The 15,761-nt window shown below is 44.1% G+C and overlaps 2 long non-coding RNA genes across 3 annotated transcripts in view; both read right to left on the bottom strand.

The window, feature by feature from the left end:
* The window catches only part of LOC307212273, a 33,338-nt gene that overhangs the window by 5,808 nt on the left and 11,769 nt on the right, over nt 1-15,761 (bottom strand). The window lies entirely within an intron of this gene.
* LOC307212253 lies at nt 1,108-13,939 on the bottom strand. Of its 2 annotated transcripts, none has more exons than XR_013836895.1 (3): nt 7,207-13,939; nt 2,465-6,858; nt 1,108-1,770 (listed from the first exon to the last, which is right to left on the bottom strand). It is a non-coding gene; the product is annotated as an uncharacterized lncRNA (long non-coding RNA). The 2 variants fall into 2 exon arrangements; XR_013836896.1 differs by lacking the exon at nt 1,108-1,770 and having other exon boundaries at nt 3,154-6,858; nt 7,207-10,482; nt 10,800-13,939.

Here is a 15,761-nt window from a genome sequence, read left to right as displayed (position 1 = left end):
TAAAAAAATCAACTCACCTTTGATGCACAACTAAAAATTCTAAATTGTTGCAGAATGAATTTTCAAAAGTTGCAGGTGTAGGAAGTTGTCATAGAAGCATAGAGCTGGAAGTTTATGACTCCTGGAACTTTGTTTTGCCAGGTGTAAGCAGTGCTGTGGTTAGGTAATTTCAGAGACTAGATACTAAGGGTATTGGGGGGGGGCAGAGATGGGCTGTATAGATGCTAATGTGCATTACTTCCCCTTCTGCTAGGAGGAACCTTGGACTTCTGTCCCAAGGCCCTGTTCTGATGCCACCTCTGGTTTTAAGAGGTCTCTGGGTGCTTTCAGGCTGCAGAGTTGGTCCAGAGGCTGTGTCCAACCATTAGATGTAACTGAATACAGGAAAGGCTGCAACTTGAGTCAGGTTGTGCAATTCTCCAAACCAGCTGAGCAGGGACCATATTGTCCCTGTGTGTACAGTACCTAGCCTGCAACAGGAGCAAAACAAAATTAAGTAATAGGAGGAGGAATGGGTCAGCCAGAGGCAACAGAGTTGGGATAGCACTGCCTGTAGCTGATCTAGTTACACTGTGCCATTTGGCTGGAAACTTTCTGCTCTGTTACCAAATGTCCTTGGCAGACGTTGCACTCACATTACCCACTTTCGGCCAGCGCCATCGGAACGTAAGTAGCTTGGGCGGAGGGTGTGAGAGCATCCCTAGGCAGTGTGAGGACAACTTTGCAGAAAATGTGGGAGCCTCCTTCAGCGAGGCATGGATTCTTTCTGATTTCCCAAAGGCAAGGCTGGTGTTCAAGGAGCCCAAAGTTCAGATTTTTAGGATGGTGGATATGCCATGTGACTTCCCCCAAAGAATCCTGGGAACTGTAGTTTAAGGGTGATGGGAATTGTGGCTCTGTTGGGGTAAACTACAATTCCCATGATTCTTTGGGGGATGCAGCCCATGAAAGGACATCCTGTTAGCTTGATATCATGACTGCCTTGCCACGAGGTTTTGCCTGCACTTGGTAAATTGTCATATGCATTCATCCAATCTTTCTTTTTCATTGGGGCAAAGTATTGAAAAAACAAACAAACCACACACACACACACACACACACACACACACACCATGCCTTGCTTTTAGAAGAGAACTACGAGAGCAAAAGCCAGGAATGATGAGTACAAGAATCATATAAATAGGACAATGAAGTGCAACCAGAATGTTTCTAACTAAATGCTGGTATTATCCATGGAGGTGGCAATGCCTGAGAAAGTAAGTGAGTGTGGACTAAGCTAAGGTATTATTATCTGTGCCGCCTTGCTTCTTGTGTGGGCTTTAAGATCTATGCAAATGAAGTGTAATTAGGCTTGCCTCTGGCCACTTTTGAACCTGTCCAGCTTTGTTTCTTCGAGATTATTGCACGTTTACTTCATCCTTTATTCCCATCAGAAAAAAAAAAATGTGTACGATCTGTTACTTTCAGCCCCAAATCTGGTTTTCCTTGATGCAGAATGTTTGTTTTCATTTGGGAAGAATGAACCTACTTCTGCCTAGAAAAGCTACTACAAATGTATAAAATGTGAAATGTAGCACAGAGTTTTTGCATGACATGAGAGAAAGGATCAAGCAGCCTACATGTGCAGTCACAATCCAATTGATGTAGTGTATCCATATAATACCCCTAGTGTGTGCAGCTAGCTGCTCAATATTTGTAGCTGAAAATACATGCTTTGCTACATGTGCACACTGAAATGTTACTGGTCTGCCCAAGAGATTTTGGATGGTTCTGTTAAAAAAAGAAATAGTAATGTATGAAGTGAAGCAGCATTGATTAGGGATGCAACATGGCATCACAGTTTCTATTCCAACCTGCGTCCATCACAATCAGCACTGTTTCTGCTGCAGTTCAGGGTCCACCAAATGCTGTTATTTGTGCCGCTGCCTGCTATTTAATATGTGTTATGGCAACTGCATAACATGCAACAATTTGCATGATTTACATCCATTCCAATGTAAAAGAAATGTCAAAATAATATTTAAAAAGTTATTACAGTGGTACCTCGGGTTACATGCGCTTCAGGTTACAGACTCCGCTAACCCAGAAATAGTACCTCGGGTTAAGAACTTTGCTTCAGGAAGAGAACAGAAATCGTGCTCCGGCGGCGTGGCAGCAGCAGGAGGCCCCATTAGCTAAAGTGGTGCTTCAGGTTAAGAACAGTTTCAGGTTAAGAATGGACCTCCGGAATGAATTAAGTACTTAACCCGAGGTACCACTGTAACTGCATATCACTTGCAGATTTAGAAGAAAACAACAGTGTGAACCAATACAAATCATATTCACGTGACCGGTTTCCATTCCTGACCAAAGACAATTTCCACTTCCCTTTCCATCTTCATCAGAATTCTCTTGGCAATCTCCAGCCTTGAGAAGGAACTCACATTGCTGCATAAAAGGATTCCCTGGTTCCGTATATACCCACCTAGTCCTTGAGAACCTCAGTGGAGGACCTTTTCCAAGTTCCTCTGCCTACTGATGTGATGTGGATGGTTATTATAGACAGGGCCTTTTCAGTGATGGCACCCCATTTATCCAATGCCCTCCCCAGAGAAATTTGGCTGCTGCCTATACTTGGTTGCTGTCTTTTAGGCTCCAGCTGAAGACCTTCTTATTCTCCCAGGCCTTTTAGTTGCAATGGGCGAAAGTTTGTAGGTCCACAATAAAGCATATACTCAAGTTCTCGGGCTCAGTCCCCAACATCTCCAGGTAGCATTGGAATAAAGTCTGGCAAAAAACCTGGAGAGGGGCTGCCAGTCATTGTTGACAATACTGTGTTAGAAACATGTGTTAAAAAAGTAGAAATAATTCATCCCTTTAGCCATCCTGATTGGAAATATAAAATGATAATGAAAGCATAGTGGTTAAAGAGAACCATCTTGTTCAGTGCTTAGAGAACTGAAGTAGGGCCAAAGAGACCCAGGTTCAAATCTCTGTTCAACTGGACCTTGGACCAATCAGTATAGCTCAGCCTAATATACCTCTCTGTGTTGCTGGAGAAAGGGGTGCAGAGAATCATGGGTGCCACTTCGAGCAGTTTGGAGAAAAGCCAGGATATCTATGTAACAGATTAGCACTCAAGAAGTACTAATCCACACAAAAAACAACCAAGAGTTTTGTGGCATCTTTAAGACAAACAAATTTATTATGGCATAAGCTTGACATTCTTCGCAACAAAAGACGAGCACAGCTTCTCTTCTGAGCAATTCCTGTTAAGTGATCTTGACTCTGCATGCTGGGAAGTCTGGCAGTAGAGAAAGCATCTTTCAACTCTTTAAAAAGTTTAATCGGTGAGCTTTTTGCCTGTCCCAAGGCTTCTCGCTTAGAATGGCTCCCAGCAGCAACAGACAGCGGCAATCAATTAATAGCTTGAAGCCACTGCCTGAAATATTGAGCTTTGTGCGGAAGAGATCTGCATGCGCCATCGGGCTCTCTTTTCACATTATCCTCTGGCAGGAGCTCCCAGCATGGTTCACTAGTGGGATCTGACAAAGGGCAGCAGCAACAACAGCAACAGCAACAATGCCTTTTCTGCTCCAGGTTTTAGTATGGTTATTGACTGAGCCAAACAAGCAGGTCATGCAAGGAGCCACTGCCAAGGAATAGACGAAAACAATTGCATGCCCACTTGCTCTTTGCGGGTGAACAGACTGTGGCTAATAGCCACACTGACATGTGGGAAGAAGTTAGCAAACATTTCTTGGGCTCCTACTGCACAACCCAATATCACCAGTGGGGAAGATAATTCAGTTTGGTGCTGGTGGTTTTTAATTGGTTCACATTCGGAAGAGTAAACCTTGAGTTCTCTGAAAAACAATCACTGGGGGAAGAGGAGTAGCTTGGTGGTTTTGCATGCAAAAAGCCCCAGGTTCAACTGCTGGTGCCTGCAAATGGGGCTAGGAAGGCCTCCTGACTGAAACCCTGGGGGCTGCTGCCAGTCAGTGCAGACAATACTGACCTAAATGCCTCCCAGCCTAGCCTACCTCACAGGGTTGTTGTGAGGATAAAATGGGAAGAGGGTGAATCATGTACCTTGAGCTCCTTGGAGAAAAGATGGGGTTAAAATGAAATGAAACTAAGAAAATGCCATTGCTGAAAAAGCATCTTTATATTTACCTGGTGAGGGCTTTTTTAAAAAAAATGTCAGGGGAGGGGATAGCTAACTATTAAGCTTACACTGCAAGGATAAAAGGACCGCCCCTCCCCATATAAACCATCCCAGACTCTGTGATCATCATCTGAGGCCCTTCTTTGTGTGCGTCCTCCGTGTGAGGTCCAGAAGGTGGCAACACAAAAACCGGCCTTCTCTGCTATGTCTCCCCGTTTCAGGAATGCTCTCCCCAGGGAGGTTTGCCTGGCGCCTTCATTATACACCTTTAGGCGCCAGGAGAAAACATTCCTCTTCAACCAGGCCTTTAGCTGATTTGTATTCTACAGCATTTTACATGTGTCTGTGGGAAGGGGGCCGGGTATTGTTGTGCATGTCTTGTTTTTAATTATTTACTTGGTTTTTATCCTGTGTTTTATTCTGTGAACCGCCCTGAGATCTTATGATGAAAGACGGTATATAAATCCAATAAAAAATAAAATGAATGAAATAAAAGACAGGCCTCAGCCCAAAGAGCCATCTGGCAAGGCAGGAAGTGGGTGGGTGGGAATGAACCCTTTCATTTCCTGTTGTGGTCCTGAGGTTAGTGCTTTTCTCTGAAGATGGTATTTGCTTTGGGAGGAAATCCCTCAGTTTGCCACTGCCTTGCTCTGATAACCCATGTTTGAAGAGTGCTGTAAGATACCTTCTAAGCAAACAAAGGTTTAAAAACACAGGGCCCTGCCCTGCTTTGCACATGGTCCCACTATGAATCATTGCTCAAGATGAAGGGCAGCTGCTAGGCCCCACAATAAACTGAGTGAAGCAGCTGATTTTGCGCATTGTTTCTTTTTGAATGCATTATTATTGGGGGGTTTTACCACTAGGAGGAGAGAGAGGTGACTGTGCTCTACTCACAATGCCACAACAACATGGCTGAGTACTCTGCCCCTTGGTAAAGGACCCCTGGGCGGTTAGTCCAGTCAAAGGTGACTATGGAGTGCAGCACTCATCTCGCTTTTTGGGCTGAGCGAGCCGGCGTTTGTCCACGGTCAAATTTCTGGGTCATGTGGCCAGCATGACTAAACCGCTTCTGTGACAAGTGCCAGAGTGCATAGAAACGCCGTTTACCTTCCTGCCGCAGCAGTACCTATTTATCTACCTGCACTGGCATGCTTTTGAACTGTTAGGTTGGCAGAAGCTGGGACAGAGCAATGGGAGCTCACCCTGCCGTATGGATTTGAACCACCAATCTTCTGATCGGCAAGCCCAAGAGGCTCAGTGGTTTAGACCACAGTGCCACCCACGTCCTTCTGCCCCTTGACCGGGTGGTGACAACAGGCACCATTTGCTGCTCCACCTGAGGCACTGAAATGTCTTGGGCTGACAGCTATGCATCTTACACAGTGACAACAAACATGGCTGCTATGTGTACAGTTAGAAGAAGGGCCATATAGCTAGATGGTGAAGCATTCTCAGTACGGCCAGGTAGCGCTAGGAAACATACCCTCTATGATATCCAGGATAGCTCCTGCAAGTCGGTGTAGGCCAGCATTTCTCAAACTTGGGTCTCCAGCTATTGTTGGACTACAACTCCCATCATCCTTGCCCACTGGTCCTGATAGCTAGCAATGATGGGAATTGTAGTCCAATAACAGTGTAGTCCAACACTAAACCTGATGGACCAATGGTCAGACTTAGTACGCGGCAGCTTCCGATGGTCTTTGGGGTTTCTTACAGCAGCATGGACAATAAACTTGTGTGTTCAGACACAACTTTAGACAGCTATAGATGTCAGCCCGGGAACCCAGACTGGGTCAGCCAATTCTGAGCAGAGTGTACCCAGTTGTTTAAAGATTCATATACATGCACCTATGTTCTCCACATTGCTGCAGGATACAACAGTGTGCATACAGCCACTGTATTCATAATGTGTGTAGCTCATCCTGCTTCTGACAGCTTCTCTCCCCCCCCCCGCCCCCCCCCCCCATGCTGACTAGAGTCTGCCTACAAGTCAGGAGCAGGTCATCTGACTTGCTCACCACAAGCAGAATCTGCAGCTTTTGTACCAACATGCAACCTCAAGCCATATTTAGACAGTTGGCAGTGGTGGAAAAAAAATGTCAACTTCTGTTCTTGGAGAACAAGTCAGACAACTAGTTTGCCACAAAGCAGGCAAGCAACCATGTGTTTCAGTACTAAGAGATGTTGGCATCATTTCTGGTCCAGTTGAAAGGGCTGCTCCTTTGGTCAGAGCAAGAATATCTCCCCCCCCCCTCCCGGATAGGGTTTCTGTACCTTTAACAGGTGTGTCACAGGCAAACATGTTGGTTTGTCATTTCACTCTTACTTTTCAGGAAATCTGAACAAAAGAGAACAGGTGTTTTTTTTTTATTGCAATACCCCAAATTATCCCTAAATAGCAGCACAAAGTTCTCACCCTGAAGGTTTATACTTATTAAACTAGAATACTGGGTTTGCACAAGTACTTACATGAAAAATATACATATATATAGCATCATGCTTTTAATTTTGTTCGTTCCCTCCTGCTCATTTCCAGATAAAAGTCCATATTTGCTACTGAAGCGTCCAATATTATTTCCCACCTACACAGGAAAGTTTTATTGCAATACAACCTTCATAGATTTGTCCAATTCTTTGATCATTTGGGATGATCCAGTGCATTAAAATAGTCTTAGTAACTTGAGGGCAAAATCGGCCAACTTGAATGGCTTTCAGAGGTAAAGGTAAAGGTACCCCTGCCCATACGGGCCAGTCTTGACAGACTCTGGGGTTGTGCGCCCATCTCACTTAAGAGGCCAGGGGCCAGCGCTGTCCGGAGACACTTCCGGGTCACGTGGCCAGCGTGACATCGCTGCTCTGGCGAGCCAGAGTCGCACACGGAAACGCCGTTTACCTTCCCACTGGTAAGCGGTCCCTATTTATCTACTTGCACCCGGAGGTGCTTTCAAACTGCTAGGTTGGCAGGCGCTGGGACCGAGCAGCGGGAGCGCACCCCGCCGCAGGGATTCGAACCGCCGACCTTTCGATCGGCAAGTCCTAGGCGCTGAGGCTTTAACCCACAGCGCCACCTGCGTCAAATTCATGGAGGATAAACCTATCAATGCCTACAAGTCATGATGACTATGCTCTGCCTCTACAGTTGATGGCAGAAATGCTTCTGAAGACCAGTTGGTGGAAACCATGAGAGGGGAGAGGGCTCTCGTTCTGCTCCCTGGTTTCCCACAGGCAACTGGTTGGCCACTGTGAGAACTGGATGCTGGACTAGATAGGCCACTGACATGATCCAGCAGGCTATTTTTATGTCATCACGTTGTTAACTTGGAGGCAGGTGAAGACAACATGAGGGCCTGTTGATACCATCTGCCCTGTGGGAAGAAACATCTCGTGCTGGTTCGATGGAGCTAGTTGTTTTGTTTAGTGTGCATGTGGCTCTTCTTGTGTTTCATAAATGTTGTGAGTCGAAAAGTGGGATATAAATCTACAGAATAAATAATGGTGGCTAGAGAAAATGGTTTGTTGTTAACTCTCCCTCATTTCTAAGGTCCCATACATTTCAGGCAGTGCAGTGGTACCTCAGCTTAAGAACTTAATTTGTTCTGGAGGTCCTTCTTAACCTGAAACTGTTCTTAAACTGAGGTACCACTTTAGCTAATGGGGCCTCCCGCTGCCGCCACACGATTTCTGTTCTCACCCTGAAGCAAAGTTCTTAACCCAAGGTACTATTTCTGGGTTAGCGGAGTCTGTAACCTGAAGCATCTGTAACCCAAGGTGCCACTGTATTATGCCACTTTAAACAGTCATGGCTTCTGCCAAAGAATCCTGAAACTGCAGTTTGCTAAGGGTGCTGAGAGTTATTAGGAGGCACTGTAGATTAAACCACAGAGCCTAGGACTTGCCGATCAGAAGGTTGGTGGTTCGAATCCCCGCGACGGGGTGAGCTCCCGTTGCTCGGTCCCTGCTCCTGCCAGCCTAGCAGTTTGAAAGCACGCCAAAGTGCAAGTAGATAAATAGGTACCGCTCCGGCGGGAAGGTAAACGCCATTTCCGTGCGCTGCTCTGGTTCGCCAGAAGCGGCTTAGTCATGCTGGCCACATGACCCGGAAGCTGTATGCCGGCTCCCTTGGCCAATAAAGCGAGATGAGCGCCGCAACCCCAGAGTTGGCCACAACTGGACCTAATGGTCAGAGGTCCCTTTACCTTTACCTCCCTCAGAAACCAAAAATTTCCAGGAGTTTTTGCTCTAACATACCAGGAATAGAGAAGCAGAGTCTCTGTAAGACTATCAATTCCAGGGTCTAAATTTCCTTAACTTGCACCACTCAAAGGCTCCTTGTTTATGCTTTCACATATCATCATTTCTTAGTCCAACCTGTTTTCTTGGCGATAACTTTGCTCATTTGGGCATAGCCATCCCAGGACGCTGATGATCAGCCAGCCTCAGCTGAAGAGAAGACATATGCTCTAATTCTAACACACATTAGGACTTGCTTTGTCTGCCACCGTCTCCACCTGTTCATATATTTACGAGGGAAATGTTAATTGCCGAACCTTTGGTGTAAATATAACAACGGATTCCACCCCAATAGCTGCAACTTCTTGCTTGTCGTATGAAATTGCACAAATGGCATCGCAGAAGTGTTGCCATATGTCCACCAGCAGTGTGGAGTCCACCAAGTTCGTGCAAATATTATGTGAATTATATTTGGAGTACGTAAATAAGCTGTGCAAATTAGGTACGGCCCTCTGGCTCACAATATGTTTTCAACAAGTCTCTGTGTGCTGAACTAATTGGTTGCTTCTGATGCTACCTTTGCAGCGGTTCCGCGCTAAGGCAGTAAGGCCAGGGTTCTTGCATATTTTTAACTTCTTAAAAAAAGGGGGAGGGAGATTTTCATGTTTCTGAAAAACAAATCCCGTAAGACCACTGAAGTACTCCATCCCTATTTGCACCCTAAAATATATGCACAAACGAAATTCTGTGAAGAAGGGACTTCCTTCTGCCTTTGTGCATTTCAAAATTGCAGCATTGCACGGTAATCTGGTGCTGCCACAACAGCAACATAAAAGTACCATTGCCATAACAGAGGGTTGGAGTGTAGGAGTTTAGCTTCTGCTGCCATTCCTGGCTCTGTTACTTTAGTCAAAAAGAGCCTGACCCACCAATGGCCCGAGGCCCTTGGTTCCTAGGGATGAGTATTAATTAAAGTGAGGGTGTTATTTTAGTTATTTGCTCGGTTCTGCAAAGTGCCACTGAGTCCCTGGAACATGAAGCACCAAAACCTTGCTCATTTGCCTGTCAATGATCCTCCCTTGCCCTGCAACTTGGTTTGGTCTTAACTTGCTTAATGCTCAGGCAAGACTGGACTTAGCAAGCATGCATGTTATCTCTTGTTTTTTATTTATTTTTTTGGAAACAGATTGTTTTATTGCTCAATGCAAGCAACTCTGGATGTATGTCTAGGGCACTGTAAACCAGGCTTGTTTAAAGTTACTTTGGCCAAGCAGTTTATTGCAAAAGTACTTTATCACCACCAGATCTCAAATGCTACATGCTGCTGGTTATTTTCTCATCGGATGAATGGCTTTTGCACGCTGTGTGTGTGTGTGTGTGTGTGTGTGCGCGCGCGTGCAGAGGGGTAGGAATGTCAGGTGGTACCCAGTGCAGAAAATTTCTTGTCCCCCCCCCCCACATTGTTGGTTTTTTTTGGGGGGGGGGTTGGCCTGCAAAAATGGTTTTACGTTATTTCATATTTTCTTACAGAGGAATGTGGATTCTGAGCCTCAGATAACAAGTAGGCGACTATGGACAGATACTTCAATCTACAGAATGGATTGTGTTTTGGCTTGTGTTATTTTATTGATATTGTTTATTTATTTAATAAAAAATATTTTAAAAAACCAAAACAAAAAACAAAAAAAACCACAGCAGTAAAATCAAGAAAAATTAACAATCCTACTTTAAAACATACAAAAGCTAAAACATTAAGATTAAAATTACTTTAACTTCCTAAGCATCTAGGTATGCTTGCCTAAAGAAGAATGCTTTTAGCAGGTGCCCGAAAAGAGTCTAGCAAAGGCACGTGCTTTGTTGAAATTTCAACCTTCACGACATAGGAAAACGGCCAAGTAAACAGCTATTTTCGTGGAGGAGGGTCAAGATATTAACTGATATGCATGAAATTTCATATGTAGCTATATAATCCCTAGTGTAGTAAGAAAAGACCTTTGGAGCAGGCATTTAAAAAAAAAAGTTTTTTTATCAACCGCCCTAGTAGGGCAGAAATTGTTCCTTGATAATTTGTCACCCCCCTCCATGATGGCACCTGGGGCGGCCTGCACCCCCCTTTCCTACACCCTGTGTGTGTGTATGTGCAAGAGCACTGGTTATTGGGTAAGACAGTCCACTTCGGCTCATACATCAAAAACTGCTGAAACCGATGCAATTTTTCAAGGGTGGTTCTAGTCCATAAGAGTCACTCCCTAAAACTGTGATAGCTATAGAGAACATGTCTGCCCAGTTAACAAAAAGCCATCACTGTTTTGAGGGCTCTTTTGAAAACCTGGTTACAAGTAAGCTTTTTGATAGTGACTAGCCTGGCTGCATTAATTTATATTTATATTTCTGTTTTTGCTATTTATTAATTTATAACCACTGAGTGCCAAGAGAGTATTTAAGTGACAATTGACAGTAGTAGTAGTAGTAACCCGATGGCTCATCCCAACTGCATGCTTTTCACATGGCAATTTTCTTACATTAATAAATTTCCATGTGGAGGAAAAGCACATATTCTATGATACATGATACAGACATGATACCTGTGCAGGAAAACAGTCATGTTTAAAGGTGCTTCTAGAAAGCATTTTTTTCCAGGATCTCAGGCACACTAACTCAGTACACTGGAAGCCTGCAAGCCACACAGCTCCCCACACAAAACCAACCAGATCTCTTGCCTATTGACATAGCAGACATCTCAGGCCATCTATGGATACAACAGTTTTTTCTAGCTTCAAAGCAGAGCCCAACACTGATGGGATTACAGAGGTGTCTACCTCATCCCATAAACATGCCTTTGATTTTTTAAAAATCTAAATGCAAGACATTACATTTATCTCTGTTGAATTTCATGGTTCAGAGTTCCAGACGGACAGAAACTGTTTTGAATATAGATTCCGTCTTCTATGACTTTAACTACCCATACCAGCCTCACAACATCTGCAAATATAAAAAGCATCCCCTCTATGCCCTCATCCAAATCATTTACACCAAAGTTGAAAAGCATTTTGCACCTACCCCAGGTTCGTATGAGGCCTCTGTCTGTCTATCTATCTATCTATCTATCTATCTATCTATCTATCTATCTATCTATCACTTGATGCTGAAATAGGCTTCTAAGTAATTTACACATTTAAAAAACAATTAAACAAGCATTAAAATATAAAAATCCACCATTAAAACACACAATTATACCGCACGCACAATAAAACAACCCAGTAATTGAAACAGGAGATTTGGGTTGAGAGGCGATGGGAAATGCCTATGTAAGCAGGTTCATCTCCCAAAGCTAGCAGAATGCCTCTCATATTTCAGCAGGGAGGGCATTCCACAGCACCAGTGAAAAGGCCCGCCTCACATCACTGCAAACCGATAGATAAACCTTAGCCCATGGCAAGGCTAACTGTGTTCCATTTATCTAAATGCTCTTACTGGGCAATGCAGGCAAAGTTAAGTAGTCTGGTTCAGAGTAGTTTAGGGCTTCATATGTAAAACGAGAAGACCTTACAACTGACTTGGTGGCTTACAGGCAGCAACTGCAGATCGCTTAGCATGGGTGTGATATGTGCCCAGAAAGGGGGACCACCTTCCACCCAGGCTGCAGCATTCTGGTACAGCTGCAGCTTCTAGAACACCCATAAGGAAAGCCCCACAATGAGTACATTACTGTAGTCTCAATGTGAGATTACCAGCACATGTATTACAGAGGCTAAACTAACCCTGTCCAGGAAGGGGCACAATTGATGCACCAGCCAAAGCTGGTGGCAGGCACTCTTTTTTTGTAAGGGTTACCTGGACCTCCATAGACAAAGTTCCAAGATCACCCATGAACCATGTAACTGTTCGTTCAGAAGGAGTGCAATCCCATGCAGAACAGGAACAATCCCCAATTCTCAGACCTGGCCACCACAGTGTCTCTATCTACAAAGGACGTAGCTTCAGCTTATTGGTCCTCATCCTGCCTACAACCATACCCTGGCACTTACTTTCAATGAACACACACTGGGTACTGGTGTTCAACCAGCTGTGGATCCTACTCTATCTTCACAACTCTATGGTGCTCTAAACCAGTATTTCCCAACCTTGGGTCTCCAGCTGTTTTTTGGACTACAACTCCCACCATCCCTAGCTAGCAAGGCCAGTGGTTAGGGATGATGGGAAATGTAGTCTGAAAACAGCTGGAGACCCAAGGTTGGGAAACACTGCTTTAAACCAATTGCTGGAATTGTTTGCCTGACACTTGGTGGCCATCAGGTTGTGATCGGTTTGCAGTGCTGGAAAGCAAATGATGTGTGCCACCTCAGTCCCCAGGATGACCATTCAATAGTTCCACATTCTCCTATTGGGAAGAATTTCATTGCTTTGCCTTGAGTGCCAAAATGCCAGAGGCTAGACCCCTTCTTTAAAAGCCCCGACAAATTCTAAGCGGAATTCTGAAACATCGTTATGCCAGCCCCTATTGAAGTCACCTGGCATAAACACCCCCCCCACACACTCTCTCCAAGGCAGTTTTTCCAGCTCGGTGATTAAACTGACAGCTGAAGACAGGAGATAACCCAAACAAGAAGCGTTTGCAAAGGAGATTACTTTTACCCCAATGCTTCTTCCCATGCACCTCGTAAGCACTGCAGGCCAATTTCTTTTGCATCTTGGACCAATTCTCTTTCCCCCTAGGATAGCTCAAGCACATGCGTCTCTTATCTGTTTAATGTACAGTCCAAAGGGGGAAGAGTCACTGTCTCACTGTGCCTGTTAGAGCACCCCCACCATCCCACTGCCTAAATATAATACAAACCGGCTGCTGAAAATGGTCTATTTTTGTAGTTCTACCAACACCTCCTCTAAAAATAGGCACTGCATGAAAAAGACCAGCTAATTTTGGACCAAGGCACTTTCTTCTTCTTCAGTGGTTTGGAAAACAAAGCATCTGACAGCAGCAACAGCAGGAGGAGCTTTGTTTATGAGCGCCTGGCTCTTCAGGTGTTAAAAAGTTTTGGGCTTTTATGCTATTTCTTACCAGCCTTCCCCAAACGAGCTTGGTTACTTTCTTTGGCGATCACCAGAAATAGAAACAAACAAGCAAAAGACCTTGTTTTCTTCCACTCACAGAGAAAGCGTACATCTGAAGAGGACAGCCTAATGGGATTTGATCATTGGAATTTAAGCTTCTCTCAATTTGCACAGCAGTTAAAGGAGATGTGCAAAGTGCTAGTTGGATTCTCTAGGGGAAGTCTAAGAAACATACACATCCCATCTTAATAGGCCTTTTTAATAGTCTCTAAAGTAGCAGCGCTGCTGCATTTCCACTTGTTATTTTCCCAAATTTATTTTTCTTCCCTCCTGGGTAAATACATTTTATTTTATTTTTACCCTAGAATGCTGTTTTTTTCCCAAGATGATGCTTGCTTTCTGCAGTTTTTATGAGAACTTGTATTTAACAAATTGTTGGTTGTTGTTTTTAATTAATCATTTGCTGCACTTTATTTAGGCTTGATTCTCAACTGGCATGCTTTCAAGAATCATACAGTTTTGAATTTCAAAACAAAATAAAAAAATTCCTTCCAGTAGCACCTTAAAGACCAACTAAGTTAGTTAGTTGGTCTTTAAGGTGCTACTGGAAGGAATTTTTTTATTTTGTTTTGACTATGGCAGACCAACACGGCTACCTATCTGTAGTTTTGAATTTATTATTAATAACTAACACTGAGGCTCTAAGTAATAAGCATAAGGGGAAAGAACCCCACGTCACCCTCATTTTAGATTGCAATCTTAGCAAACCTTCCTGCAAGTCAATTCAATTGAACTCAATAGAATGTTCAATGGAACAGGCATGCATCTGTTAAGAGATGGGGACTACTGAGATCAAGCAGATGCCTTCACTGTATTCTTTTTGGAGCACCTGCTAAAAACATTGTTTAGTTAAGCGTCTCTACCCCATCATTCAGCCCGGACACTGAGGTCCTCCTCTAAGGGCCTTTCGGTGGTTCCCTCCCTGCGAGAAGCGAGGTTACAGGGAACCAGGCAGAGGGCCTTCTCGATGGTGGCGCCTGCCCTGTGGAACACCCTCCCACCAGATGTCAAGGAAATAAACAACTACCTGACTTTTAGAAGGCATCTGAAGGCAGCCCTGTTTAGGGAAGCTTTTAATGTTTGATGTTTTCTCCTGTTTTTAATATTCTGTTGGGAGATGCCCAGAGTGGCTGGGGAAACCCAGCCGGATGGGCAGGGTATAAATGAATTATTACCCAGACCTTTAGAAAGTTGAGGTAATTCTAATTTGTTTTAGTTTTTTAACTTTTGTATGTTTTAAAGTATGTTTGTGATTCCGCCCTCCCTTCAATTTTACTGTTTTATTTTTGGTAAACTTCTTTGAGGTTGTGTGTGTGTTTTTACAATCAAGTAGCGTACAAATGTTATGAAGGAAAGATTAACTGAAGTCAAGTATGTATCCCCATGCTACTGCATTCATGCTAAGCTGTTAAAAGGTTCAAAAGCAGCTGATTGCTTAGAACTTTTTAGGAAAATATTTCTCCCCTACAGAATCCATGTACTCAACGCACCATGTCACATGCAGGAAACTGTGGGATTTAGTCACATCTAAAGTTAAGGGGGGGGGGGGTCACAAGTGTTTCTATATTTGTTATCCAAGCTGCGAAGGGAAATGCTGATTTTTAGGTTCCTATTCAGACACACCACATGCTGCAGTGACCTGTACTTGCCGACTCCTAACAAATCACTGGTGTCTGTTGAGAGGAATGCTGTTAATTGTTACTGCGAAAGAGAGTTTATTAAAATACTTAAGATGAGAGATGTGTAATTAACGCAGCTTTGTGCTCTAATGGGTCCCTTTGCTCAGAGCTCTTTGAAAAATTAATTAAGTGGCCCTCCACCCTCATGTGGTGATAAAAATACACCAATCCAGCAGAAGGGTAACCCCGGGCAGGCAAGATTGCCCTGCGAAAAGAGACAGAAATATTGAGTGGGATCCAATTCCCAGCTCCCTCTTCAATCCGCAGGGTAAAATGGGGATTCATTTGATCCACCAGATTCTGAACTTATGGAACCCCACACAAACAGCTTATTACTCTGTTAATTAAATGTACACCCTGATCTGTGCTTCTGGCCTGGGTGGTTTACTGGTGGTTATAGTGAAATATACCAATAAAACTCTACTTCTTAGCTTTTAAATGAGACCTGCTCGGATGAATTACCTGTTTGTAAAGCTCAGAAACCTCATCTGCTCTGGAGGTCTGTGGAGGAGGAGGTAGTTTTACATGGAAATGAAGATACGGAAACTCTCCCTGCTCCCCAGGGGTTACTAGAGGGCCACCAATTCTCC

Source organism: Podarcis cretensis, assembly GCF_951804945.1.
Source record: "Podarcis cretensis genome assembly, chromosome: 3".
In the NCBI taxonomy this organism is placed as follows: Eukaryota; Metazoa; Chordata; class Lepidosauria; order Squamata; family Lacertidae; genus Podarcis; species Podarcis cretensis.
This window is presented reverse-complemented; position numbering and strand designations above follow the sequence as displayed.